The sequence below is a fragment of the Talpa occidentalis genome, unplaced genomic scaffold (assembly GCF_014898055.3).
Source record: "Talpa occidentalis isolate TD23 unplaced genomic scaffold, MPIMG_talOcc4v2.1 talOcc4.6, whole genome shotgun sequence".
NCBI classification, from domain to species: Eukaryota; Metazoa; Chordata; class Mammalia; order Eulipotyphla; family Talpidae; genus Talpa; species Talpa occidentalis.
In genome coordinates this window covers 122,426,592-122,452,526 of record NW_023604972.1, presented here as the reverse complement: position 1 = coordinate 122,452,526, position 25,935 = coordinate 122,426,592, and the positions used below count along the sequence as shown (strand labels likewise).

The 25,935-nt window shown below is 44.1% G+C and overlaps 1 protein-coding gene across 4 annotated transcripts in view; it reads right to left on the bottom strand.

Annotated features, from left to right (window-relative positions):
* PRLR (prolactin receptor) overlaps positions 1 to 25,935 on the bottom strand; it is a 141,892-nt gene that overhangs the window by 87,498 nt on the left and 28,459 nt on the right. Inside the window, exon 1 of one of the 4 annotated variants that reach the window (XM_054688400.1) lies at positions 15,532 to 15,944. The exons of the other annotated variants lie outside the window; for them this stretch is intronic. The gene's annotated coding sequence lies outside the window, so the exon portion shown is untranslated. Of the gene's footprint in view, positions 1 to 15,531; positions 15,945 to 25,935 lie in introns of those variants that run through there. 4 annotated transcript variants of the gene reach the window in all.

The window sequence follows — 25,935 nt, the reverse complement described above, 5'->3', positions numbered from 1 at the left end:
TTATGACCAAAGTGAATATGACAGATAAGTGGTCATAGCTGATGTAAGCCCTGCCCTCAGGAAGCTTCCAGTCTAGCATGAAGGACAATACCATGTAGGGGAGCAAATTAATAGCTCTCTAACACTGTAAGTGCTTCGAGAGTGCCTGTGTTAGCTCAGGTGAGCTACACTGTGGCTTCATACAGCAATACTCCTCCTGTATGTTAATTAAGTAAATGCCCCTCATTTTGACACTGCTCTGTTCAGTTATTGTTCTATACAATTACTTAATTGTTTATTGAAGGCATGTAACTCTTACTTCCTCAGTTCAAGATAAAAAGTGGTTTTTTGAGAGCAGTGGATATAGTAGATAGTGAAGAATATATCACTGATTGATATGTCTTTGGTAAAAGGTGAAAGATTTGTACATTCTGAAGAGACACTAGAGTATGATTAATATATCTTTGGGCAAAAGTGATCAGGAGCGCATTCAGTTAAGCTCTACAATGTCCAATTCTTAAGGATCCATAAGAATGAAAAACTGTCCTAATAGTTACTGAGATATATAGCTGACATATGTCTAACAACTAGGTAATACCTGTTGACAGCTTTTACATTGGAATTCCATTGGCCATTCTGTTTATTTAAACAAGGGTGATCTTATTAGGGGAAAAAATATATAGGAGTCATGCTTAATAATCCTGCACTGTTGTGCACTCATTATTGGACATTTTTGTACATAAATTAGTACAACATTGATGTACATTAATTTTTGTACGTTGGTGTACATTAATTAGTCAGGAATTAGGGCTTAGCTATTAATCAGTTTAATAGAGGTGAGCCATCCCTTCCAGATGGTAAAAGTGAGAGAAAGATGACTTGGCACCCTCAGTTTTGGTAAGATTGTGGGGAGAGTTGTTGTGCACCTACATTCATTTTGAATTATTTAATGTAGCTGTTAAGTTCAGAAATATTTCTAGGTAGATGCCAACTAAGTAAGCGATGCCATTCAGACTGTGTTATTTTTCTAAAAGAGTCCTCCCTCTCATAAGAAGTTTAGTAATACCAATGTGCAGTATCCAATTCTCATAACATTAAGAACTCATTTACAGATTAAGTACAATTCCTTATGAAGTAAGGAATAAAGTTAAAGCTAAAATAATTCAACCCAGTAAATTCCTGTGTTTTGTGATTAATGGGAATAGAGACTAACTCTTTTTTTTTTTAATTTATGCAAGAGCTGGGGTATAGTCCAGAGTCGCAGGAGGGTGAGAGGATTCACCAGACAGAGCTGGGAGCAGAACAGGCAGACAGATTGAAAGTGCTGCTGAGGGGAGCAGCAGGCGAGACAGGAGAGGTCTGCTGCACCATGTGGGATTCTCCCTGGCGGGCTGGGAAACCGAACTGGCGCTGCAGAGGCTACAGACAGCTTCATAGTGCTGTGCTCAACCCCCTGCGCCACAGGGGAGGCCCCCCCCCACTAACACTTTCTTGCGCAGGAAAGAGACCTGTGACAGCCACAGTAGCAGGTATCTGTGTTGCTCTCTGCCTTTGTCCACACAATGTTCCCCAGCTGCTTCTTTCTGGACATTGCCTATGGAGTCCTGATGTTCTTAGTCTTCAACTTTTGTAAGGTGGAAAGGACAAGTTGTCACATGTGGTTGAGCTCAGTTGAACTTGACCTCTGAGGACACTACCCTATATCTGACTCAGGTTCTACCATGAGTTCTGGATTTTTGATGAGCCTATTTTTTTTTAACAGCTTGGTATACAGAATCTTCCAGAAAAATGAACCCTCTCTTGCTTCATGTCAATATGTGCTAGGTCAAATAAAGAGCACTCATCTGCCTGAGCCCCATAGTCAGCTGGCCAAATAGTGCCTCTTCATGGCAGATGCTACTGTTGCCAGAAATATTTTTTCTATGTAAGTCAAGTTATGTAATATCCTATATACTGGCTAGATTTCCAGGCAGATAGGTTTTATGACGGGTGTCATAAAAAATAAAAGAGAAATAAATAATACAGAAGAGGCAATCAGGAGAAACAACTTTCCTCTCACACTTGATTCTAGCTCATGTTTCACCCTCACTCAAAATTTGAGGGTAGGAATGAATATACTAGTTGAAAGACTTAGGAGATGAGCATATGCAGATGATTAGCTCATATTACCCAAGCACAAGATTGTGCCCTGGAGCACACTAATGAAGCATAATAGTTCTTAGCATTTTTAATAATGTTGGCTTTATAGACAATCCAAGGAGAAAGGAACCAATTTAAATGCTCATTCTTGGCACCATCCAGTTTCCAAAGAGACCATCCAGAGTTGCCTGAAGCCTCATTGTTGCATTTATTGGGAGTGTGAAAAATAAGCTCCTCCTGTTACATGCAATTGATTATTTAGTGTTAGGACAGAGCTACCTTATTTCCCATAGAAACCAAGTGGTGTAACTCCAGGACTGGAAAACATTTTGCTCCACAGCAGGAGGCTTCTGCTGTTTCCCCAGCGATCTATTTCATTTGGACAAATGAGCAGGCAGAGTCTCAAGAGCTATATAATATGTCCTTAGAGAGATACTGAGGATCTTTTCTCCCCTTTCTTTCATTAGCTGCCAGCTTAGTAAACTGATGAGAATTTGGTAAAGTCAAAGAACTGAAGGAGGGGTGAATGTCTCGACACCCCTTCTCCCCTCAAACCCCTCTTATTGCAAACTATCAGGGAATTATCAGGATGAGAAACCAAGCCCTCTGTGTCTTTGTCTTCTCTCTTCCCCTGGTCATATAGGTGCACTTTATGATAAGAAGAAAGTTTAGGGTAGAGATAATTAGGTTGTCAACCAGATGTTACTGCATTGTCAACACTGGGGCAGATGAGCTTTCTGGATAAACTCTTGATTTTTATTTCTCTTGTCAACTAACAAGTCAGGACCCAGCCACAGAGAAATCCCAGGGGCTGTCTCTACTCCCATTCTTCTGAGTTTTATGACCAACCCCAAAATTCACTAGACTTCATTTTTTTTCTATTGCTTCGAGGAACTAGCTGTCATTCCAATTTATCATCTTCAACTGACCCCTAAAAATGTCCATTATTATTTTAAAAAGCGTCATATTTAACTTTTACTTTTCATTATATCACTCCATTTACAAGATGTATCACTCTTCATTGATCCATATAAATGTCCACTGTTATTTAAAAAAAGCAGCCACATTTAACCTTTCCCTGTCATTATATCACAAATCAAAAGAGACAGATGGTTTTTATCGCAAGTTGGTCACGCTGTTCAAATTCTCTCATGGTCTTGAGGGATAATACTGATTCCTTTTCTAGCTGTCATCACTAAGTCTTACCGAGTGCTCACAATGAGCTGGGCATCCTTCTAAAGCTGCAGGTGCATTAACTGCCTTCAGACCCATTGGTAGGAAGGAGGGCTTCTCATTACCATCTTCCAGCAGCGAGAACGTGAAGGCATGACTAAGTTAGGTAGCCTTCTCAGTTCATGTTGCTTAGTAATGGTGGAGGCGGGATTTGAACCTCTGACTTCCACAGCCCCCTCTCTTGTGCACCCCATAAACTGCCTTTTGGGATCCCATGGCTTCCAGGATGAATTTTAAAAATGCCCTGCAACCTCCTTAGCTTTCCTGTTCCTCAGGTTTTCTATGCATGGAAGAGTTAATGTTGGATATGGTGGGTTGAGGAATGCAGAGGCCACAAACCCACTTTTACTGTTTACCCATTAAAAAAGAAGCATAAAACCACAATCTTTAGTAGTAACAGTAATAGTCTGCAGGAATCTCTAGTCCAATCTCCACCAAGGCAGTGCCTTCCCTCTTCCATTTCCCTGATCGGTGTCCCTTGACTCCCAGTCACTGAATGAACACATATTGTCAAGCACAGTGCCCGTTCATCTCAGCTAGCTCTAATTGCTAGAAAAACGGACTATCTTCTAATCTCCTCCCACTGGTCCTTGTTTTGTCACTTAGAGCAAAGATTATTCCTTCGTTCTCTTTCATCTGACAGATATTGAAACAGTAGACAATCATCACATTCCTCTGGAGTTTTGCTTCCACAGTAAACATCCCAAATCAGTCTCACATTTCTCTGGTCCCAGCAATGTTTCCTTGTCGCCCCCCACTGGACACATTGTGAGTTGCCAATGCCCCTAATCCAAGGTACATCACAGAACTGGCCGCAAAACCCTCACTGCCTCCTGTCCTTAAGTCCAGGGTTCTGCAGTAAAGTTGGCAGGCCCACACCATGCTTCTGTGGCCAGAAAGTCTGGCCTGAACCTAGGACTTGGGTCTCCCTCCTGAGGACCCTGTCAAATTTGCTTCATTGATTTGATCGAGGCCAAAGCTCCGCAGGACACAGAAAATGGATGCCCTCATGCACCATGTGCTTGCCCCTTACTTTACACAGAGAAGGGCATAGAATACAAAACGCAGTCCTGTCCTGTGCTGGTTTCTGAGGTCAGTGGAAGACGCGCATGTGGGCATGCGGTTGTTTTGATTTAGGAGGAGCGCCCAGATGGGAGTGTCAGAGCTTCAGGGTTAGAGGCTGATAAGTCACTGAGAAAAACAACACAAACATGGTATTTGAAGGACTCCATCTATCTTCTTTTGCAAAGTCAGCCATTTGGGGCATACAGTTTTCAAAATATTTTTCCCAACCAAAAGAATTCTGGCAACCCGAGAAAAAGTCACTTTGGAGTCTATCAGTGTTTCTACTCAATTCTCAGCCATTCCATCTGTGATAATGTCAAAAGCCTGACCTTTTCTTGTGCCTTCACCTATATGACCTTGCTCGTTTAGGTCCCTGGAAATTTGTCAGAGAATTCCTGATAATGGTTGGCTGATTAAAAGATTATTTCTCAGAAGAGTGTTTGCCTTTAAGTGAGGCGCCCTTAAGCTTATAAGATTAAAAAAAATCCAGAACTTGGTGGGCTAGAATGAGTTAGATATGGGCGTGGACCCTTGCATCACACGGACCCTTCTAACCCACTAGGCAGCTCAACCCCATGGGCACCAAACTCCTTCCCTGCTGGACACGGTTCTACTTTGCAGAGCAGGGACTCACTGAGGCTGAGGTGGGGCAGTTCTAAGCACTTTGCCTGTACTCTTCCATCTTCCAAATCACACAAGTGTCCATGAGACACCTATGAGGTAAGTTAGCTGACTGTTACTGTTTAGTACAGTAAATGCTTAGTACAGTAAATGCTTAGCTAATGTATATTATTATTAGTTCAGAATGATGATGTTCTGCCATGATTTAGGCCAACACCAACTTCTGTGTTTTATCAATAGAAGAAAGCATTGCTTTGCATGAAAAAATTCAGTGAACTGTCTGGAGGTGTTTAGGGAAGCAACTGTCTGCTACAGAACATTATGGAGCCCTTGGTGTTCAGATCTCCCTGGGTAAGAAGTGTACTGATTTATGAGTCATCACTCTTGCTCTGGAAACGTGGGCCCTCCTTTAATTTCAGATGCCTCTTCCATATACTAGGAAGGGACAAAGCCAACTCCCACATACTTTCCAACTTACATTTTAAGATGTATAATTTTTAAAAAATCATAAAGTCAAATTCTTTATAATGAACAACCACCTGAGGGATTCTTTAGTCAAACTCCCACTCAAGGAAAGTCATTCTTCTTCAGCCTCCCCTACAGGTGTGCCTGTCCCCTCCAGTCACACCAGGAGGGTAACATGTAGCCAGTAAAGAAAATGTTCTCAGTATTTGCAATCCTTTAGAGTTATTTCATACATGAATGAGACCCTCTTTAAATATTCCCTAAGTCAGGCCAGATGATCCCAGATCCTTGTAGATAATGCAGTGTTATTCTCCTCACACCCATTTGGCTAAGATGTCAAACCGGAGAGTCCATGTTCCTAGAAAAATCTTCCAAATGAGCTCCCTATAGTGTTAGGCTCGGGTCTCTACTGACTGAAATTACAGACCCAATGTTTGTTTGTCTCTCTGTCCTGGGCCTGGAGGAGGCTTCCAATGCGGGCAAAGTCCTCATAAAAATGTGCTTCCAGAAACACAGAAACCTTGTAGCAAGACCTAGTCCTGGATCACTGTGAATTTGCTTGGTTGTTAATAATTAACTCTGGAACTCCTATAAGGCCAGTCACATGGGTAAAGGCAGACATTCTACCACACACACACACACACACACACTGCTGAGATCAGGAGATGGAGGCTTATCAAAGAACAAGAGCAGTTGCTTCCAACTTTGGCCAGGTGTCTTTGTCACTCTAGGACTAGCTGCTGAGGAGAGACTGGGGGGTGGGGGGTGGGCATTGCATTTTGTCACACGTGTTTCTGGTCAGCTGCTGGGAGCAGGATGAAGGTTTTCCCAACCACATGTGTGTTTAAAGTTTCTACTGGGTAGTACTGGTGTAACGGGTACAAACAACCTTGCCTTGTGGTTCTCCCCCAGAGTGACACTGACCTGATAATGGGGGTTCATGGGCACATACTGAAATGCAGGCACATGCTGTCCAATATCTAGGCCCCCTCTGGAGAGATCTTAGGTTCTGTCTCTTCTTTCCCTGAGAAGGCACAGATGCTTCATTTGAGGCAGAGGAAGTGACTCTTCCTGTGGACCCTGAGGGGTGCTGGTCCTACCTGGGACACCTGTGTTTAGGGCACATATTTGGTGTCCTGCTTAAGCAACCTGTGGCTACTCTGAGGTCATGCATGTATTCCAAATTTTACTCTCAGCTTTATTGTTCAATCTTTCACATGGAGACCTGCATCCCACGTGGAACTGGGAGATCAGAGGGGAGTCAAGGTGTACTTTCACCAGACAGATACCAAGGGCTGGACGCCAGAGATGAAGGGAGAGGATGAGAAGAGGGCAGGAAAGCCAGTGTCAAAACCTCATCTGGGGCTTCCCCGGTGGAGCAGCGATTGAGCGCTGGGTTGCGAAGCTGCCCGCGGCCTCTGGGCACCGGTTCGATCCCCGGCTGCTCCTCGGCCACCGGAGGAGGGTCCCACATGGCACGCAGACCTCTCCTGCCGCCCACTGCTCCCCTCAGCAGTGTACTTCGTCAGTCTGCCTGCTCTGCTCCCCGCTCTGGCTCTGGTGAATTCTCTCACCCTCCCACGCTTCTGACTATACCCAGTGCTTGTATAAACAAACAAACAAAATAAATAAATAAATAAATAAATAAATAAATAAATAAAAACATGCCTCTATTAAAAAAAAATTAAAAAAAAAAAGAAAAAAAAAAAAAAAACCTCATCTGGAGCAGAGAGGCTGCCGCAGCGCCACCCACCCCAGGGTGTACCTGGTTAGCTCATTTTGTTCCACCCTTGAAAACCAGTTTATTCTGATGTCAGCTGTGTAAAATTTCCTTAAAATCTCATCTGTCCACTGCAAACTAATTCACCACTGGAAGAGGAATATGAGTTTTCAGTATTCTTGCCCGCCGGTTCCACCTCTGTCATGGACCCTTCAGCTCTCAAGAATCAGACCCTGCTCTGGCTGAGGTTGGCCCTTCAGCTGAAAGCAGGGCACTCAGAAAAAAAAAAAAATGCAACAGGACACTCAAGGTGGGCCGTGGCTGGGATTTTGAGGGCAATTGGAGGCAGGCGGTGTGCAGCAGGAAGAGCCCCAAACTAACAAAGTCCTGACTCTGCTACTCAATGAGTAACCAGTTTTCTTTTCTGTAAATGGGTACGTGGCTCTCGACTTCAGTCTCATGAGGGGTAAATGTAAGATCTGGGCCCTATGAGCAGCAAGAGGAGTGTGAACGGAACAGGTCCCAGGCGGGTGTCAAGACACCAGAGTCCTGGGCTCCTATTCCCTCATTAACTCTGTGACTGCAAGTAAGTCACGTCACCCCTCAGCCTTAGGGTTCTTATCTGCCCAGTGCCTTGGACTGGAGTTTTACAATCCCTTCCAGCATGAAGAGTACGTGACTCCCATCTCACCAAGCTCCTCAAATTAGAGATGATGAAACAGAGCCCAATAAGGTACAATCACTTGTCCAAGGTCACAAAGCTTTGGGGCAGCAGAGAGCCCCCCAACTTCAGGATTTTCCAACTGGACCTCAGAAACCCTGTTTACCTGGTGAAAGCAGACACAGGAATTGGAGGAACAAGAGAAGCAAGCAACCTTGCTTTGACCTTCGAGCCCAGGGAGTCCATGTTTCTGAGAAGAGTGTGCAGACTGTTAGTGAATGGCAAAGTCTACCTTGCTAAAACCTCTCTGTGGAAGACAACCTTCTGGTATCTCCCTCAACAGAAACGACACCTCCCCCCATTCATTTTTCCCTTGGCAGCTTGGCTGGACAGTGGCCTAGTATGTCAGCTACTCCTTCTCCCAGTTACATGCTGTCTCCTCAACCACTTGCCACTGCAGTTACTCAGGGCAGCCACCAACAGCTGCCAAGGGCCTCACTAAGAGGTACCAGGCTGTGCCCAGAAAGCTCTACAAAGAGGCCACTGACCCGCCTTGTCTGGTTCTTCTGAGTCAGAAGCTTGCCTTCTGATCTTTCCTCTTATTCCTCTTAACCTGGAAGTCACATTGGGCTACCTGGTCTATCTAACCATCCACATAAAACATAGCACACTTTATTTTTTTAAAGGGCTGATTCTAAGGTACACTGAGGTGAGTAAACACTCTTCACATCAGTAGCTCCTCCAGGCAGCTCGAGGTCAGCCATCTAGGATATATTTGAATAAGCTTCATCTTAAGACTTCATGGTGGCTCTGCCTGGACCACATGGGTGAAGCAGTTTTTGTGGGCTCATCAGGAAGTCAAGGTCTTCCCTGGTCCTCTTTAAAAGAAAGACTAGGGCCTCCCCTGGTGGTGCAGGCAGTTGAACATAGCACTGTGAAGCTGTCTCCAGCCTCTGCAGCACCAGTTCGATTCTGGCCGGTCAGCAAGGGTCCCACATGGTGTGGCCGACCTCTCCTGTCTCGCCCGCTGCTCCCCTCAGCAGTGTATTTCGTCAGTCTGCCTGTTCTGTTCCTCTCTCTCTCTCTAGTGAATCCTCTCACCCTCCCACACCTCTGGCCTGTACTCTGGTTCTTGTATAAATAAATAAACAAGTAAGTAAATAAATAAATCTTAAAAAATAATAAAATAAAATAAAAGAAAGGCTAGCCATTTCTTTCCTCTGTGGGGCTAGTTGCTTTCTACAGTATGAACAGCTTGAAGGACAAAGAAAAATCAGAGACCTCACTGGTCCTCGCCCTTCTCACCTTGCTCCCTGTAGCCAGGAGTATTATTCAAAATACTCGGCATGGTATAAGCCCTGTCTGATTAAAAAAAAAAGTCACAAGGTATAAATAACTGGTAAAGCCAACGACATTCAAACCTACTATCCACTAACCTGGGGCCTTCTGATTTATAGCTCTCATAATCTAATGTTATTGAGAGTTTCTAAGTGCCAGGCAGGAGGACCTTTATTCATTTTTCATGGAAAATTCTAGTTAAAAGTTGTTTTGGTTTGACTTCTTCCCCCAACCCTCATTCATATGCTGAAATGAACTCCCAGTACCTCAGAATGTCACCTCATTTGGAGAGAAGGTCTTTTAGAGGTGATCAAGTTGACATGAGATTAGGTGGGACCCAATCCAGTATGACTATTGTCTTTATAAAAAGGGGATATTTGGGCATGGATACTCATGTGGGGAGCTAACAAGCAGCAGGTGGTTTGCCAGAATCTGTGTTTTGAATGACAATATTTAAAATAATTCTGTTTTGGGGTCAATGATTGAAGCTTAATTTGTGCACAATCCTGTAGCAAAGAGGAATGAATCAATGAACTTGGTGGTCCATGACCTTGCTCTGCTGAGGCCATGATCTAACCCATCTTATTCTGCCTCTCTGGGCTGGAACAAGTGTCTTGAGAATTGCATTTCTGCTTGAGAATAAACTTCCACCAGAGACAGGCTGTGAAGATGTGCCAGGCAGCAGGAGCCCTGAGCCTCGTGAAGGGCAAACACTGGGCAGGAGCAGGTATGGTTACCGAACAAATAGTTAGCTTTATCAGGGGGAAATATTTACATGATGGTGATTTCACACAATGGTGACTATAAACAAAGCTATTACAGTTACTGACAACACAAAAATGACACAGTTATGGAATAAGCTAGTTTCCTGAAACCCTTTTCTCCAGTTTGCCTTCCCCTATAACAGGAAGCTCCAGGTGGGCAGGCGAGGAGAAAGAGACTTCCAAGGAATGTCATTTCTAGCCAAATTTTATTCTAACAAAGTCCTAAGTTTTCTCTGTGTCTCCTGTCCTGTTTTCTCCAAGCTCTTTGCTACATTTCAGCCAGGACTTTTCTCCTGCAAATGCAAATCTGATTGTTTCACTCTGTCCACAGTCCTTTCATAATTTTCCTTGGTCTCCACCTTCTCACTAGCCTCAAAGTCCATCCTCAGTTGGCTCTGCCTCTGCCCTCAGGTCACACCCCTTCCCCTGCCACACAGCAAGATGGCTACCTTCAAAGTCTAGCTTCCCAATCACCAGATCTTTCTCAGAGCCTCTGCTCTTGCCCTAGGTTCCTTCCATGAGGAACATGCTATCCAGGGCTAGTTTAGGCCTCAAGACCTTCCAAGTTCTTCCCAGATCATCCCATGTGGGTTCCAGACCTTCTCATGGAAAGCATTCCCCCTGTGTCCTTCGTGACTATGGAAACCATCACACCTGTCTTTGCCATTAGTGGTGTCTCTATTACCTACAGGCTTCTTGGGGACAAGGGTTATATTTCATTCACCTTGGTGGTATCAGCAACTACCCTGTTATGGAATCGGCGCTCAATCAATACTTTTTGAGAGAATATGTGAAAGAAGGACTGAGCCATGCTTTAGTTTTATAGACTAGAGCAAGGATAGGACTCTGGGCTCTGCCAAGAGTATTGCTTCTGTGACGTCCCCCAAATTCAGGGCAGGATCTTATAGTGACGAGTCCTTGTGAAAGCTAGCACCAGTCTCTGCATGCCACTTTAGTTCTGTGCCCATCTTGTATTGTCTGAGAACTCTGTCCCTGTTGAAGCTTTACTTTCATTAGGGATAGGTATTTAAATGTGCTCCAGTCTATACCTGAGAAACACAGGATGGGTAGGAAGGAGGGCACAGACTAAGATAAAAGATGGTAGGTGAGTCTGGAGAGCGTGATGAAAAGCCTGTGTGGAGGGGGGATTGTGGGTGGGAGGAGGAAAGGAGATTTATGTGGCAAGTGATTCATGTTGCTGCGACAGGGTAACCGAGTCCAGCAGTGTTTTCTCTTTCTCTCCACTGTCACCAAATGTAGGATGTGGTCTGGATTCCCACAGGCAGGACTCCCACAGCAAGACAAATGCAAATGAGCAAGAAATTAAGATGAAATGTCTGTGCTGGTTAGCATCCAAATAGCAGATGCCCCAAGAAAACAGACAGATTGCAGTGAGACACTGGATCTACCTTTCTCGTAGGTGCTTCTAGATACACAGAACTTGGTGTTAACAGCTCAGCTCCCACAGGGGGCCAAAATGTGCCAACAAGGCCCTGGAGCTCTGCCAGATCCAGCAGATGCAGGGAGATGCTGGAGTGTTGGGAGAGCTCTCCCGGGCTGTGCTATGGTGTGATTTGAGTCTCACTGTCCCCTGCTTGCCTTTCTGGAGATATCCGAGCTCTCTCTGCTGCCCCTGTGGTTGAGGGCTCTGACCTCGGCACCTTGGAAATGCATGGAATCAACACTGGGATTCCTTGTGAGCAATTCCCCCTCTTCAGGTTTGCCATTTAAAGTACTTAATGGTGGGAAGGCAACTAATTACTCTCTGACCAGCCCAGTGTCCTCACCCCTTGGTGTCTAATTAACTGTGCATGTGACCCTTGACCCCTTAGTTATGTAATGGTGGAGACAAAGCATGAAAATGTGCTCCTGGTTGAGCCTCTATGCTCAGTCTTAATGCCAAGGAGCTGCCATAATCTTAGCTTGGGGGAAGAAATTCTTAATCTTTCTCCATCCTCGTGCTGACTGTGTAAGTCACCGAGCACACACATGGATCAGATGTGGACAGATCCCAAGCAAAATACCCTCTTGTCTCTTTCACCCTCATCTACCCTTTTCATTACATCAAGGAAAGTGACATGGGTATCAGGGAATGCCTGCTGTGGGCCCTGGGAGAGCACCTGGCTTTAAGTAGTGGCCAAGCATCAAACACACATCTGATGGTGTGCTTTCTTGCCTGGGGAGCTGCATCGAGCTGGTGAGTCTACCATGTGAATTGCTATTGGCCCTGCAATTTTTGAACTGACTTATCCATATTCTTGCTTGTTCCACCTCTGTTATGGACTCTTCTGCTCTCAAGAATCAGACCCTTGGGCCGCCCCTGGTGGCACAGGCGGTTGAGCACCACGCTGTGGGGCTGACCACAGCCTCTGCAGTGCAGGTTCGATCCTGGCTGGCCAGGGAGACACCTACATGGTGTGGCAGACCTCTCCTGGCTTGCCTGCTTCTCCCCTCAGCAATGTATTTCAGTCAGTCTGCCTGTTCTGTTCCCCGCTCTATCTCTGGTGAATCCTCTCACCCTCCTGCACATCTGGCCTGTACCCCGTTCTTTTTTTTTTCCAAAGATTTATTTATACAAGCACTGGGTATAGTTGAAGCTCGGGAGGGTGAGAGAATTCACCAGAGCCAGAGTGGGGAGAAGAACAGGCAGACTGACTAAATACACTGCTGAGGGGAGCAGCGGGCATGGCAGGAGAGGTCTGTCACGCCATGTGGGACCCTTGCCGGTGGCCAGGGATCAAACCAGCACTGCAGAGGCTGTGGGCAGCTTTGCAGCCCAGCACTCAACCTCTGCACCACCAGGGAGGCCCTGTACCCCGTTCCTGTAGGCATGAATAAATAAATGTTAAAAAAAATCTTAAAAAAAAAAAAAAGAATCAGACCCTTGGTCCTGCTCAGGTTGGCACCAGTTTAAATCAAAGCATTAAAAAAAAGTTTAGAAAAATAAAACAGGACATTCAAGGTGGCCTGCGGCTAGGATTTTCTGAGGGTAACTGGAGGCAGGCGGTGTGCCACAGGAAGAACCCCAAACTAGCAGTCAAAGTCCTGGCTCTACTACTCTTGGAGTAGCTGGGCACTCCTTGAGAGTTAACCTCTTCCATCCACAATGTTTGCTGTGCTCCTCAGGCAGGACTCCAGGGCTTGGCTCCTCTTGCTCTCACTGCTGTTTCTTAGCACCTGAATTGCCCACTCACTGTTCCCATGGCACGTGGTGGCTTGGCTACTTCTGCTGCCTTGGGTTGAGTCAAAACATGAGTGTGTGGTGAGCCAGACTCTAATACTTTTGACCTGGTCCTTTGGTACCCCCATCTCCCTGCAGTCTGGTTCTGGTTCTGGTTCTGTCCACATAGCACTTCATAGGGCAGGTGTATGTGGTGGCAAGAGAGGCATTCTTGCTCGGGAGGTGAATGACCCATGCATGCTTTGCCCCCTCCCATTGGCATGGAGGAACTCAGCCAAAATAGCAGTTGAGACCTGCCAGAGATGTCTGGCCAAGCTAAGGAGCTTCAGATCTCCTGGTGTCTGAGAAAACTTACTTTAGAAATAGTATGGCAGGTTTTGGGGTACAACAAATACTGGATGTCTGCCATGAAACATGAGGTTTCTGTCCTCTGCCCATAGCAGCAGGGAGGGCCTGGTGGGGCTCAGAGGTAACTGAGTCTCGCCCACTGAGCACTGGTCTCCAGGACCCTGCCTTATACCAGTCCAGGCATCTGCACACATGTCTGTTTCTCTGCTCCTCCGAACCTTCCTACTGCTTGCTTCAGTCCCATCTTTTGGCCCTGCTGCTTTCTCTTCATTCACCCTTTCCATTGTTTCTGCCATTGATCTCACTGAAAATTTTGCCCAAATTGATTAGCAAACGATGGCACATCCACACGATGACTTGTTACTTAGTGTTATGAAGAAATGAACCACCAAGGCAGGGAAAGACACTGAAGAACCTTAAAAGCATTATCGCTAAGCGAAAGAAGCCAGTCTAATAAGGTGACATTATGTGTGATTCCAACCACATGACATTGTAGAAAAGGCAAAGCTAGAGACAGTAGAAATATCAATGATTGCCAGAGGCCTGGGGGAAGTGAGGAAGGGAGGGAGGGACAGTGGGAGGGAGGGATGTATAAATAAGTAGAAGACAGGATTGTTCAGGTAGTGACACTATTCTGTAGATACTGTAATTACAGATACATGACATTAATCATCTGTCAAGACCTACAGACCTATACACCATGAAGAGCGAACCTTAATGCAACTGTAGACTTTAGTTAAAACTAAAGTATCAGTATTGATTCATCATTGTAATAAATGGACTCACTAATGCAGATGTTAGTAAGAGGACTCTGTGTGTAAAGGAGAGCAGGGGATACGGGAATGCTCTGTCCTTTCTGTGCACCTTTTTTTTTTTTCCCAGTGCCTCACCATTTTTCATAGTTTGAAATTAGAAATAACAAATGTCCATCAATAGGGAAATGAATAAAGAAATGTAGTGTTTGAAGTGAATGAACTAGATTTACTTAATGTCAACATGCACAAATATTAAAAATATAATGTGAATAAAACTTAGTAACTCAAGTTTACGTTGAATATGATACCAACTATTCAGTAACTTTAAAATGTAAACAATATGGGAAGAAAAAACCACTTACTACAAAGGCAAGGCACAGCAACACCTCTGGGCCCCATAAGGAGGTTTGTTACCAGAGCATCCATCTGGTAACTGTACTGAAAATTCACTTCCAATGCAGATGAAGACTCTGGCTTCAAAGCATCCTAGAAATCCTGGGAAGTCCAATCTCCCCAAGACCCTTCTTCCTTCTTGGAATCACATTTTATGATAAAGGCAAATGTGATTTTGTCAGTATCATTTGATTGCCATTTTGATACAGCAAGGGGTACTATAATTGGCCAAAGACGATGCCCAAATAGTTTACCAGTCACTGTCTGAGTTCTTCAACCATGTGCTCTGTGCACCTTTTTTTTGTAAACCTAAAACTGCCCCCCAAAATGAAGTCTGTTAAAATTAAAACACAAAATGAAACAACAATAAAAACTCAGCCCAAGTCACCCTGACATGGGCCTCAGTCACTCTTCACAGTTGACAGACTGGCATCTGGCCTCTCTCTGTCCCTCTGCCTTCTAGTGAGAGCCGGAGATATTCCCAATGCCTCACCAGGGCAACGTGTCCTTGACACCTGAGTCCTGGGTCCGCTTCCCCTGGCTTCCCTTCCCCGCACCTTTAGGGCCAGTCACGTGACCACACCGATCACATGACCATGCTGGTCTTTTGATGTCACTCCCATGACAGGCTCACACTTTCCCCCCAGAGATCCCCAGGGTCCAAAGTGGGCCTTGACATTGGTCTTTATGTTAACACACCATCTTTTCCCAATGCTTGTTAAATCTCAGACTGTTCCCTAAGACTTTTGTGCAAACTTTGATATCCTAATCATGCCTCCACCCCGCCCCCATACTCTATCCCAGAAGAGAAGATGAAAGGAGAGATTCAAAACTGACAAAGAAAGGTGAAAATCCCCAAAGTGTCTCACCTGTGGCCTTCCTGCCGTCTGTCACCCCACTTATACTCCAGATTGAAGCCAGCGGCATCTTTGCTATGTTTCGTAGAGCCTTGTGGTCTGGGCAACCTTCTTCCTCTGCATGTTTTACGCTGACAAGGAGAATGCTGGGACTCTAACCCGTCATTCCTTAGAAGCTGGGAAAAGGCTCAGCCCACTGTTAATAATTTATCTATGTAGTAAAGTATGGAGGATTGTTATCATTGTTCAGTTATGGGGATAAGGCAGGCAAGACGAAACCTCGCTGAAAAAAACGTGGGTACATTTTGTTTCAGCTGGTTCCAAGGGTCAGAGATTGGGGTCAGAGCTTGCTCTCATGGGTCTGTTGGGTTTGGCTGGGACTGAGAGTGGGGGAGAAGACCTAAGTTTTTTCAGGCTTTAAGCAAAAAAGTAAATGCTGATTTTGAAAAAAAAAAAAAAATACTAACAATCCTCAAATTTCCAGACAAGGAAGTCCATTAATATCTGTGAAATGCAAGCTCTGAAAAAGACCAAGAGCACGGCTCATTCTGCTATCATGTCTGACACTTCTCTATGGAGCCCACACCCCATGGAGGAGCAGACTGAGATGTCTGAGCTGGATCCTACAGGCAGGGAGGAGGCCACGAGGCTTTCTGGGAGTGACAGTAGTGTGGCAGGATGAAAGGAAAGGAAGTGAAGAGAGGAAATGAAATAGAGAAAAGGCAAAGGAAATGAAAAAAATTATAGTCTTCATTTCTTAAAGGTTCTGATTTACAAGCTGGTTGCCTTCTCGGAACTAGAGAAAAGGGGCTTATGTAAGAGCAAGCACCTTTTGGCATTGAAGGCCATCCAGGACTCTGGAAGTCTCCAAAGCCTCCTCCCTTGAGGAGAAGCACCACCTTATATCCTTGTTTCTTCTCTTCGTCCACCCAGGAGATACCAGAAGGGGAACTAGAAACCACAATAGGGGCTAACTGGGCCCAAAAGACATTTACCTTGTGCCTAGGACCCCACCCTGGCCATGAGGGTCTTGCCCTAGCCTCTCCCCTTGCTAGACTTTGCAGTAGTAATGCCAACTACTTCGCAGCCCTAGAATTTTGGCACATAATAGGTATACACCACAAATGCCTGGTGAGTGAATGGTGAAGAGTACTTGAGCTAGAGCTTCCAGAAATTGTCCATCAAACAGCCTGTGGTAACCATTCTCTGTTTGGACATCATAGCCCGTCCTCTCTGGTTGCCTGGAGAGTTATAATGCCCGGGAAAGGCTGGGGGTGGAGATGGCAGTGTGAAAGTCATAGCTTTCCTTTCCACCTTCCTGCCTCAGCTTGAGAGGACGCCCAGGGCCTCGTCAGATGTCACACCCTTAGGAGAATGTCTCCAAGTTTTCTGAAGGAGGTGTGGCAGGCTTGTGTGATGCCTTTAGCAATTCCCTGAATCCTTGAGGGAAAAACAGGAAAGAAAAGAAATCAACTGGGTTTTGCTCATTAGAGTAGAAGTGCTCAGTGTAATCTGGCTATCCATGGTTCTGGTCACCCAAAGAAGCTATTGCAATGGCACTGGGGAGAAAAGCCTTCATGTTCCTTTGAGGAGATGCCAATGACTGCCCTACTTGGAGGCTCTTACAAAATCACACTCAGAAATGTGAAACTCGTTTGGCCTTGGCCTATTTTGCCTGAAGGTAAAGGAGTCCTACACTGGGGAGAGGGTAATAGAATCAGCCAGGGAATTATAAAGAAGGCAGATATAGGACAGGGGGTAGGCAGGGGCTTCAGCAAGCAAAAGTAGAACAAAAATCTTAGCTAGTTGGACGTTTTAGAGAATTGTTTCCGCGAAAATAATCTCCCTCGTTTCTCAGGCTGCGACCTACGGATCGCTGTGTAGAAGGGAGACATGGAGGCTACGGAGTCTGTGCCTGGGAGTCTGGGCAGAGACCCAAACCCTCTGGCAGAGCACTTGCGTGTGTTCACGAATGGAGTAACTGAAGGCCAGTCAAGATCTTTCCAGAAGGAATGGGTTGGGGGAGGAACAATATCCTTCATCCTTGGGAAGAACCACTTTTCATTGACCTCAATATTTTTTTATCCAAGGTAAATCAGTTTACCAAGAACTTCGAGCATGATGAGAAACAAAAAGCCACACCAGGGAAAGGAAGAGGGTGAGATCTACTCTCCCCACGCACGTTGCTGTAGGACTTGGAGAAAATCGCACTCTTTGCAAGTGTTTGAAGTGACAATTACTTTTTTTGCTTTTCTTTTTCCTTGCTTTGAACATTAATCAGCCATAGGGTCAACTCCTCCCCTTCTGGCTGCTCCCCAGATCTAGCCAACTGCCAGACTTCCCTGTGGGAGGGTTCCCTCATTGCTCAGATATGGGAGTGACCGACTCAATTAGGGCTCGAGTGAATGATTAAGACTCAGTTGAATGTCATTCTTGCTGAGTTTGCTTCGGTGCCACCCCTCAACAATTCAGCTTCACTTGTGACCAAATTTATATTTCGGTCGTCACACCCATTTAATCTTTGAAGCTGCAGGGCTTAAGTCTGGGTGAAGGTTGAAGCCAAACCAGCTAACTTGATACCATCCCTGAAAGAGCACTCTTGAGGCCTGTGGTTGAGACTCACCCCCTTCCAGAAGCTTTCATGACCACTCTGTACTGCTCAGAGCATATATCCTTGGCCAATTTGTGGCATAAGCAAAGCCCAGAAGGCAAAGTTCAGATCCCCTTACACCCTGGATTTGCCACCTGGGATGAACACCTGAGAGCACTCTCTGGGCATGCAATGGTATGAAGTCTGGGATGGGCAAGCCCAAAGGGCAATGCTCAGCCTGGCAAGAGGGAAAACCAGCCCCTAATACTAGATACTGGCACTGTAGATGGGGGAACACTCCAGAGGGGTTGCGTTGTTGATTTATGGGTTCATTTCACTAGGAAGCCCTTTAGTCCCTCCTACAACCTTCCTTCAGCCTCCTCGTGGGTCCCCCCAAGATAGAGCAGTATTCTAGGCAATCCAGTTCTACTTCAGGAATTTTCCAAGAAGGTTGATAAATTTTACATTTCTCTTGCAGACATCTGCAGGCTCCTGAGAGTGGGAAGTCGAGAAAGCCTTGTCCCAAGGGAAAATTCCCTTGTCCTGTTCAAATGGTGCTGGCTTTGGGCCCTATCAGAGTTGTGCTTAGCAAACTCTTCTTACACATGCCAAAGTAAACAGACAGATGCTTTATTATATCATGCCCTTGACTCTATGGAACATTCCTCCAGTCTCTAGTGAAGCCATGGGGCAGGTAATGTTCAGTGGCTCCTCTGCATATTAGACGCTCATGGAAGTCTTTTTATTTCCTCAAATGGACATCAGCATTCCAACATTTTCTCTCTTCCCCTCTTCTTTCTCAAATCTAAGCATGTGAATTCCTGATGTTGGTTCCCTTGTACCTGTTACTTAGTAAACTAGTCATTGCATCTTATTTTATATTTTCTTTGCAATTACATAGGGGACATGAATTCTTAAAACAGGAAAATATTTTGACTGCTCAAACAAATATTTCTTGGGTTACCTGCATTGTTTTTATTTCTAAATTCCATCTCTTGGTCTTTCTTTCCTCCCTGCCCCTGCAATCCTACTTGCTTTGAGTAATAAAGTCAGGTCCTTGGCCAGTGTTTACAGCACCTCTGATGGAGGTGTCCTCTGCAAACTGCACACACTTGGTAGGTGACCTGTTAGTAGTATGACCATCTGCTTATGACAAGAAGTCTGAGACCTTCCCTGCAGTCAGTGGATCTGATCCCCTTGAAGTCTTTCTTCCTAAATAACAACCACCACCACCAAGATAACAGCAGCAAAGTTCAAAGGAGCAGGGCGTGTGTCTTCCACCTGTGACCCTGGCTGTACCTGCCAGGATGGGTTTCTAGCTCTCCAGGACTAGCCACAAGAAAGCAGGGTCCCTGGGTTGGAGTATTAACACACAGGGCTTCCTTTCCTCAGAAGTTGGGAAAATGCTTAGAAATGCGGTTTGGAATCCCCCAGCCTCACCAAAAGGTTACAGGGGCTCACAGAGTTCACAAGCGAATGGGCAGTTCTCATGTGTAAAGAAATACAAGAAATGCAAAGATCAGCAGACAGAATTCCATGGGGACCACATTTCCTTTCTCCCCCGGAGCCAGGCTTTGTTATTTGTGAGCATTTTCAGTTTAACATATGTGAAGGTGGGTAGGATGCAAGCTATCTGGGTGAAAGGAAGATCTGTGAGCTGTTTTCTCTGTACTTCATGGTTAGGAATAATTGCCAGTAATCTCCTGTGATTAGGTTGTGACAGAAAGGTTTTCAGGTGTCATTTTTACAACTACAAAATTACCTTAAATGAGGCAAAATTTAGGGAAATAAAAAAAAGTTTTCTAAAAATTGGAGGGGATCACACTACGTGAAATTACTAGGAAGGAGAAAGATGAATATCGAATGGTGTCACTTATATGTGGACTATAGAGAAACAAAACAAAGGGTCACTCAAAACCAAGCTAATAAGACCCTAGAAATCTGTTGGTAAAATTAAGGTTACTAGGGGTGAGGGGGGGTGTGGGAAGCAAAGTAGGATGGGGCCCATGGACTATTGTATCTGCTTTATTCCCTCTAAGTTCCAAGTTTGTACCCCAAGGCATAAAATTTCCAAAAATATATCACCACAACTAAATGGAAACCCATCTAAATGGATATAAGAGAAGTCTTTGATAAACTGTCAACAAAACAAAACAAAACATAGGGGTGGTTGACCGAGACCAATCCAGGCTGGAAGCATGGAGTGAGCTTTTCTTCCCCTCCATCAAGGTCCTCCCGAGCCCAGTGAGGGCCTGATGGATGTGGGAGAGCACTGGATGAAAGGCGGCCCTTTGGATCTGGCTGGTTTTTAAGTGACAGCAAATGGATGACATGGCAGGAAGATTGGTGAGAAGCCTACGTGCCTCTGGTCCTGGCTATTTCCCCCAGAGACTCACTTCTTCCTTCGTAATAATGCTATAACATTACTTCAGAGGAGCATTGTGAGGGCTGGAAAAAATATATTAAATGCCCCTGCCCCACAGGAGTCAACTGTTAAATGGCTGCTTGGGATAGTCAATGACCTTAGATATAAGAGCAAATTGATTCTGTCTTGGCCACAAGCTGCCCCAGGATCTTCCCTCTGAAAGCCCTGTTTGTTCCAGGAAGAGAGAAGTTTGCTAGTCATTCTCAGAATATAACACCCCTCAGGGCAGTGACTCTATCTACCTGGTTTGTTGACTGACAATTGCTTTGCCTGGCAGCCAATGAGAAGATGCACAAAAATACACTCTTTGGAAAGCACAGCAGCTTAATTTCCCTTTATGAGTTTTTACACCATAAGGAAGTGGAGATACTTTCATGAGCGCACATTCTCCAAGAAAGAAGTGCTTCTTTACCAATCCCTCCACAAATGTGGAGGGACTGAGGCACGGAGGGAAAAGACCAGATTTTCTGGTCCCTATGAGGTGTCAGCACACTAAGACTGTGGACCTCATTCTAACCTAAAAACAGTATCCGGTGTTCTTCAGCTTAGACAGACCATCGGCATATCTGGCCCAGCTGAATCCTTGTGAGATGTCAAGCCAAGCAGCGCTAGTTCCACTTGGTAACAAGAAGCCAGTGTCCAAAGGGCTAACAAATTTGTCCAGGATCACAAAGATGAATAGAGACAGGGTTAGAACTCCAATACAGGTTATATTTTATCCTTCTTGTTCAGGAAACCGTTTATGAAGTCCTACTTTTCCTCCCAATTTTTAGCTGTATGGCACTCGCTCAATACCCAGGTCTGGAGAGGGATTCTATTTCTTCCAGCCTGTGTAACTTTGAGCAAGTCACTTTCATTCTCCAAAACCCAGGTTATTCTTTTAATGGGGTAGTAAAGAGAGCCCTCAAGAATCAAAGAGTGGAAGCAGTAATGACTACAGAATTATTAGCCTGGTATCTAACACATGGCAAATGCTAGAACTCAATGATTCATTTTACTATCATTGTAGTTATTTGTTCTTCCAGGCCCTGCTCCCTCCATGAGGCTGGGAACCTGGCCATGGAGAAGAAGCAGAAGCATCATGTGGAATCTGCCTGAGAACCAGAGGCCAAGCCCTGGCCTGGCTGCTTCTCAGTCACGTGGCCATGGTCATGCCACTTTGCTCTTTTGTCTTAGTCTCTTTGTCTCTGAAAAATGAGGCCAGTAATGTAAACCTGCTGAAGTGACTTTGAGAGTAGAATGAAAAATAAATTCCCTGGAAGTATTCTAGGGAAGAAAAGCAACAGAGTGAGCAGAAATCCATGTACTAGAAGCCTTTTCTACTTCTCCCATGTTTTGACAATGAAGTATGTTGCTGAATAACTTTCTGTCTCATAAGAGTGGCTGTAAACTTTGGTCCATTTTCTGTAATTCAGGAAAACTACACAACACAGAGATATGAGCTTAATCTCTCACTTGGTGCCATCTGAGAATCCATATGTGTGACATAAACATTCCAAACATAGTTTTCGAGCAAGGGAGTAAGATGTAAAGGGGAGATGGGATAATTAACTGGATATGGAATTTTTACCAGAGTTGTCAGAGGCCAGTATTTTCGGGTGATCTCAATAGAAAAAGAAGGGGCACCTGGCACAGATGATTACTTGTTTAAGTTAGTAGCTTGGAGGATGACTGATGAGAACTGCATTGCAATCTCTCTGGCAAAGGTCTGTGCTGACTTGGAATACAGGCCCTAGTGAATGGGCTTACTTAATTGTTTACCAAGATGTCCCAGGAACTTGAGTAGTCCTAAGAAGACACTCAAGTCTTAGGGACAGCATTGATTTGAGGGAACATGGCCCAGTCTTTTGTAAAGCCATGACCCTGAAAAATAGGTATTGAGTGATTTCTTGTACAAAGAAAGTCAAAGTAGAGCAAAGTTAACTCCTCTGAGGAGTTCATTTCCAAGTTTGGGCTTTGAATCATCTTTCAGACTTTCTAGCAGGGTCTAGCCAAACCATTATTGCTGCCTCTCAACATTGCTACTGGAAAACAAACCAATTTTCCTTTTAATCTAGCGGTTATCTCTGCTTTATATACACCCTCCCTATGGCAACAAAAGCTGGATCCAGTTTTGCAAATGCTCCTGAGAAATTTATCACTTGACCCAGGAGAGATTTATGGAGAGTTAGTCACCCATGTAGATTTATTGTTTTACTTCTATCATGTTACTACTGGTAACATCATATTGTCTGAAATTTACTCTGCTCTTGGGACACTTTGACTTGCAATTTTTATGTATGTTGTGCATAGTTTTGCTTTGCTCTTACCCAAGAGACTAGAGAAAGCCTAGTATGACAACTGATTTTAACATGTGCTTTTTAAAAAATAGCTCTGTGCAAGGAAGGGGAATCTTGAACCAAGAATAATGCATTCTAGGGTAGCCAAATAAGAGATAAAATCTCTCCATAGAAAGTTATTCAAAAACCCATAGCCTCTCCCCTTCAGGCATTGTCACTGTAATTAAAACCAAACAAAATGCCCACAGATAAAGTAAAGGACTCTATTCAAAGGCCTTTAGCAAGAAGTATCAGTGACATGGGGCATGGGAGGAGATGGGAAAACCCTGGGACCATTTTTTTTTAATCTACAATATAATCAGTGAACTACCTTTCCATTTTCTACCTTGTGAACCTGGTAAGAGCACTAACGCTGCTGAGGGTATTTGCCACACATGTGCACACAGATATATGCTATCTATATCTTCAGCACACAGTCACATTTCACAGGTATGAAAATGAACAAGATGGCAACTACTTCTACCTAGTAGATTGAATTCCCTTTACCATACAGAATACATGACTATCATCAAATAGAATAATAAGGTCTTTGTGCAGGTCAGTGCTTGTAAACTACTTCTCAATACTTTAGAGCTGGAGGAACCTTCAGAAGCCACCAAGTCCAGCCTCAGACATCATGTTCTTATTCTACCTTAGTCACACCCTCCAATAGTTATCCAATCCTCACTCAAACACTTGTAGGGAAAGAGAGATCAGTGCTACGCATAGCAATTGCAATGTGTCACAAGAACAGCTCATTAAAAGTTTTTTCTATATTTTGTTAGCTATGTCTTGCTGGAACACTTTTCACAGTACTGCTTGTAGCCTTTGGAGTAAATCCTTCTCCTCCTACACAATACATCTTTGATGCCGAATTCCCAGTAAATATTGACTCCTACTAAGGAGCAAAAGAGCTATAGATATTCAAAACAAAGCAGATGAGTTGTAAAACCACAACGTTTGAGTTATGTTGTAAAAGTATATTTAACATTTGGGCTTCCAAAGAAAATGATAGCCTGCTCCTTTGGTAAGTACAAAGTCAGAAGAAGCCCTAAGGCCTGCTTGGATGTTATTAATACCAATGCATAAAGAGAAACAGTTGTAGGACCTGTCTGTCCTGCTTTACTTCAGTTTACACTCCAATGTCTTTTCAAGTTCTCGCCATGGATATTTAAACAAAACCAAACAATCAGTATTTATCAGGTTTATAATATCTCTTTTTACATTTTCAGTTTTTAATTTTCAAAATCTTGGGTAGCAAATACTATTGCAGCATTTGCAGCATCTTAAGAGATCTCAATCAAATCTGCTAATTTTTTTTCCAGTTCCTTGTAGTACTTCTCTGTCCTTAATGGGTCAAGGTGACAGTTCCAGATATCTGAGTTTCAAATAACCATGAAAAATAAAGAGAAAGATATTTGAACATGTGACTTAGAAGTACCCTTCATTTCTGGTTCTCAAGGTCATCAAACCTTTCCTTTTCAAACTTGGCCAGTTATCAAACCTCTTCTGGAAGGTAGCCTTTTATCTGCAACCATCAATGAAACCCAGGCAAATGCATAAAGATCTCTAGCTCTAGTGAGAATAAAGGGTACAGTTAGGACTTGAAAGCCAGAGTGCTCAGGATCACTTAACTAGTTGTGTGACCTTAAGTGAGTTACTTAACTACTTTATGCTTCAGTTTCCTCCCTCACAAGATGGAGATAATAATAAGAAAATTCACCAAGTGCTTCTAAAGCATCTATTTCCATTGAGTGATCTTTCACCAAACCCAGTATGGTGGTCACTAGCATTTGAAACAGTCTAGTAGAGAAACAACCTAACAGAGAAAACCTCGTCTACTACTAACTATAACTACCCTGAATCACAGATCAAAACACTCTGCAGACTATTCAAAGTTTATTATAGTCTAACCTCAATGTATTTTTCCAGCCATATTCATTGTCACTTTCTCCTACTTCTCAGTGTGCTCTGCTCTTCAGACTACCTGTAATTACTCAAAAATATCCAGGGTATGAGAATCTCAGTGAGTTTGTACATGTTATTTCCTCTCATAGAATCTCCTCCTTACTCTCTTCTAAGTTCTTCAATAACTGCCCCACCAACTCCCATGACTTATAGCAGCTGTCACCTCCACTACCTTGTGTACTTCTAGAAGATAGAAAATGGTCACTTTATCATATTGGTGCCCAGCACAGCATCTAGCAAATGGTGGGTGAGCAACAGCTGTTTGCAAATGATTGAATGATTAAATGAAAATATTTTAGACAATGATCACAATATGGCTCCTTTAGTAAAACATGTGAGGGCATCTGTTTGAAACTAAACCGATAATAGAAGATACTAACCATAAAGCTCTCACTAAATACAGGAATGCAATAGTCTTAGGCCATTCCTATATTCCTTTGAAAGCTGGAAATGCATTCAAGTGGCAATTATTTTGTGTCCCTGAAAATGTCAGTGGAAATTCCTTTGTTAATGGAGCATCTGTCATCTGATAATCAGATGGTAGATGTTGCATAATGGTCCCATTCTTGGCCTTGTTCTTAAACATGTTATAAATCCCTGATAGCCTTTCATCATCAGCCGTGTCCTGGGTAGAAACTCCTCCCAAAGGGCACTAGGGAGAGGAGAGGATTTGAGCCAACCCCATCTTTTATCTGACACTGGAAGGAACACCAATGACTAAGCCACCTTGACATGTTGCCTTAAATGCTCCCTTGTTTGAGAATGAGCCCTTCAGAAAGACTGAGTTGTCCTTGCTTCAGGCAGTAAAAAGCTGAGTAGATTCTTGTGCAGTAGAAGTTGGGTTCTTGGCAAAATATGGTTAAAAACATCCATGAGGTACCATCAAATATCTGGTAATGCTAGACCTATAGTAACCACAGAAGATGCTTAGTGAGACCTTCTGCTGAGTGAGTGACAAGCAAGACACACCAGATGGAGGAAAAATCAAGGACCCCAGATTGTTGAGTTCCTATCCACACCCAGAAATTGCTATGATAGGTCTAAAATCAAGACAAGGAAGTGGACAGCATCCTGCCATGCCAAAACTTCAGACCTAACTCCATTCTGCTTATTTG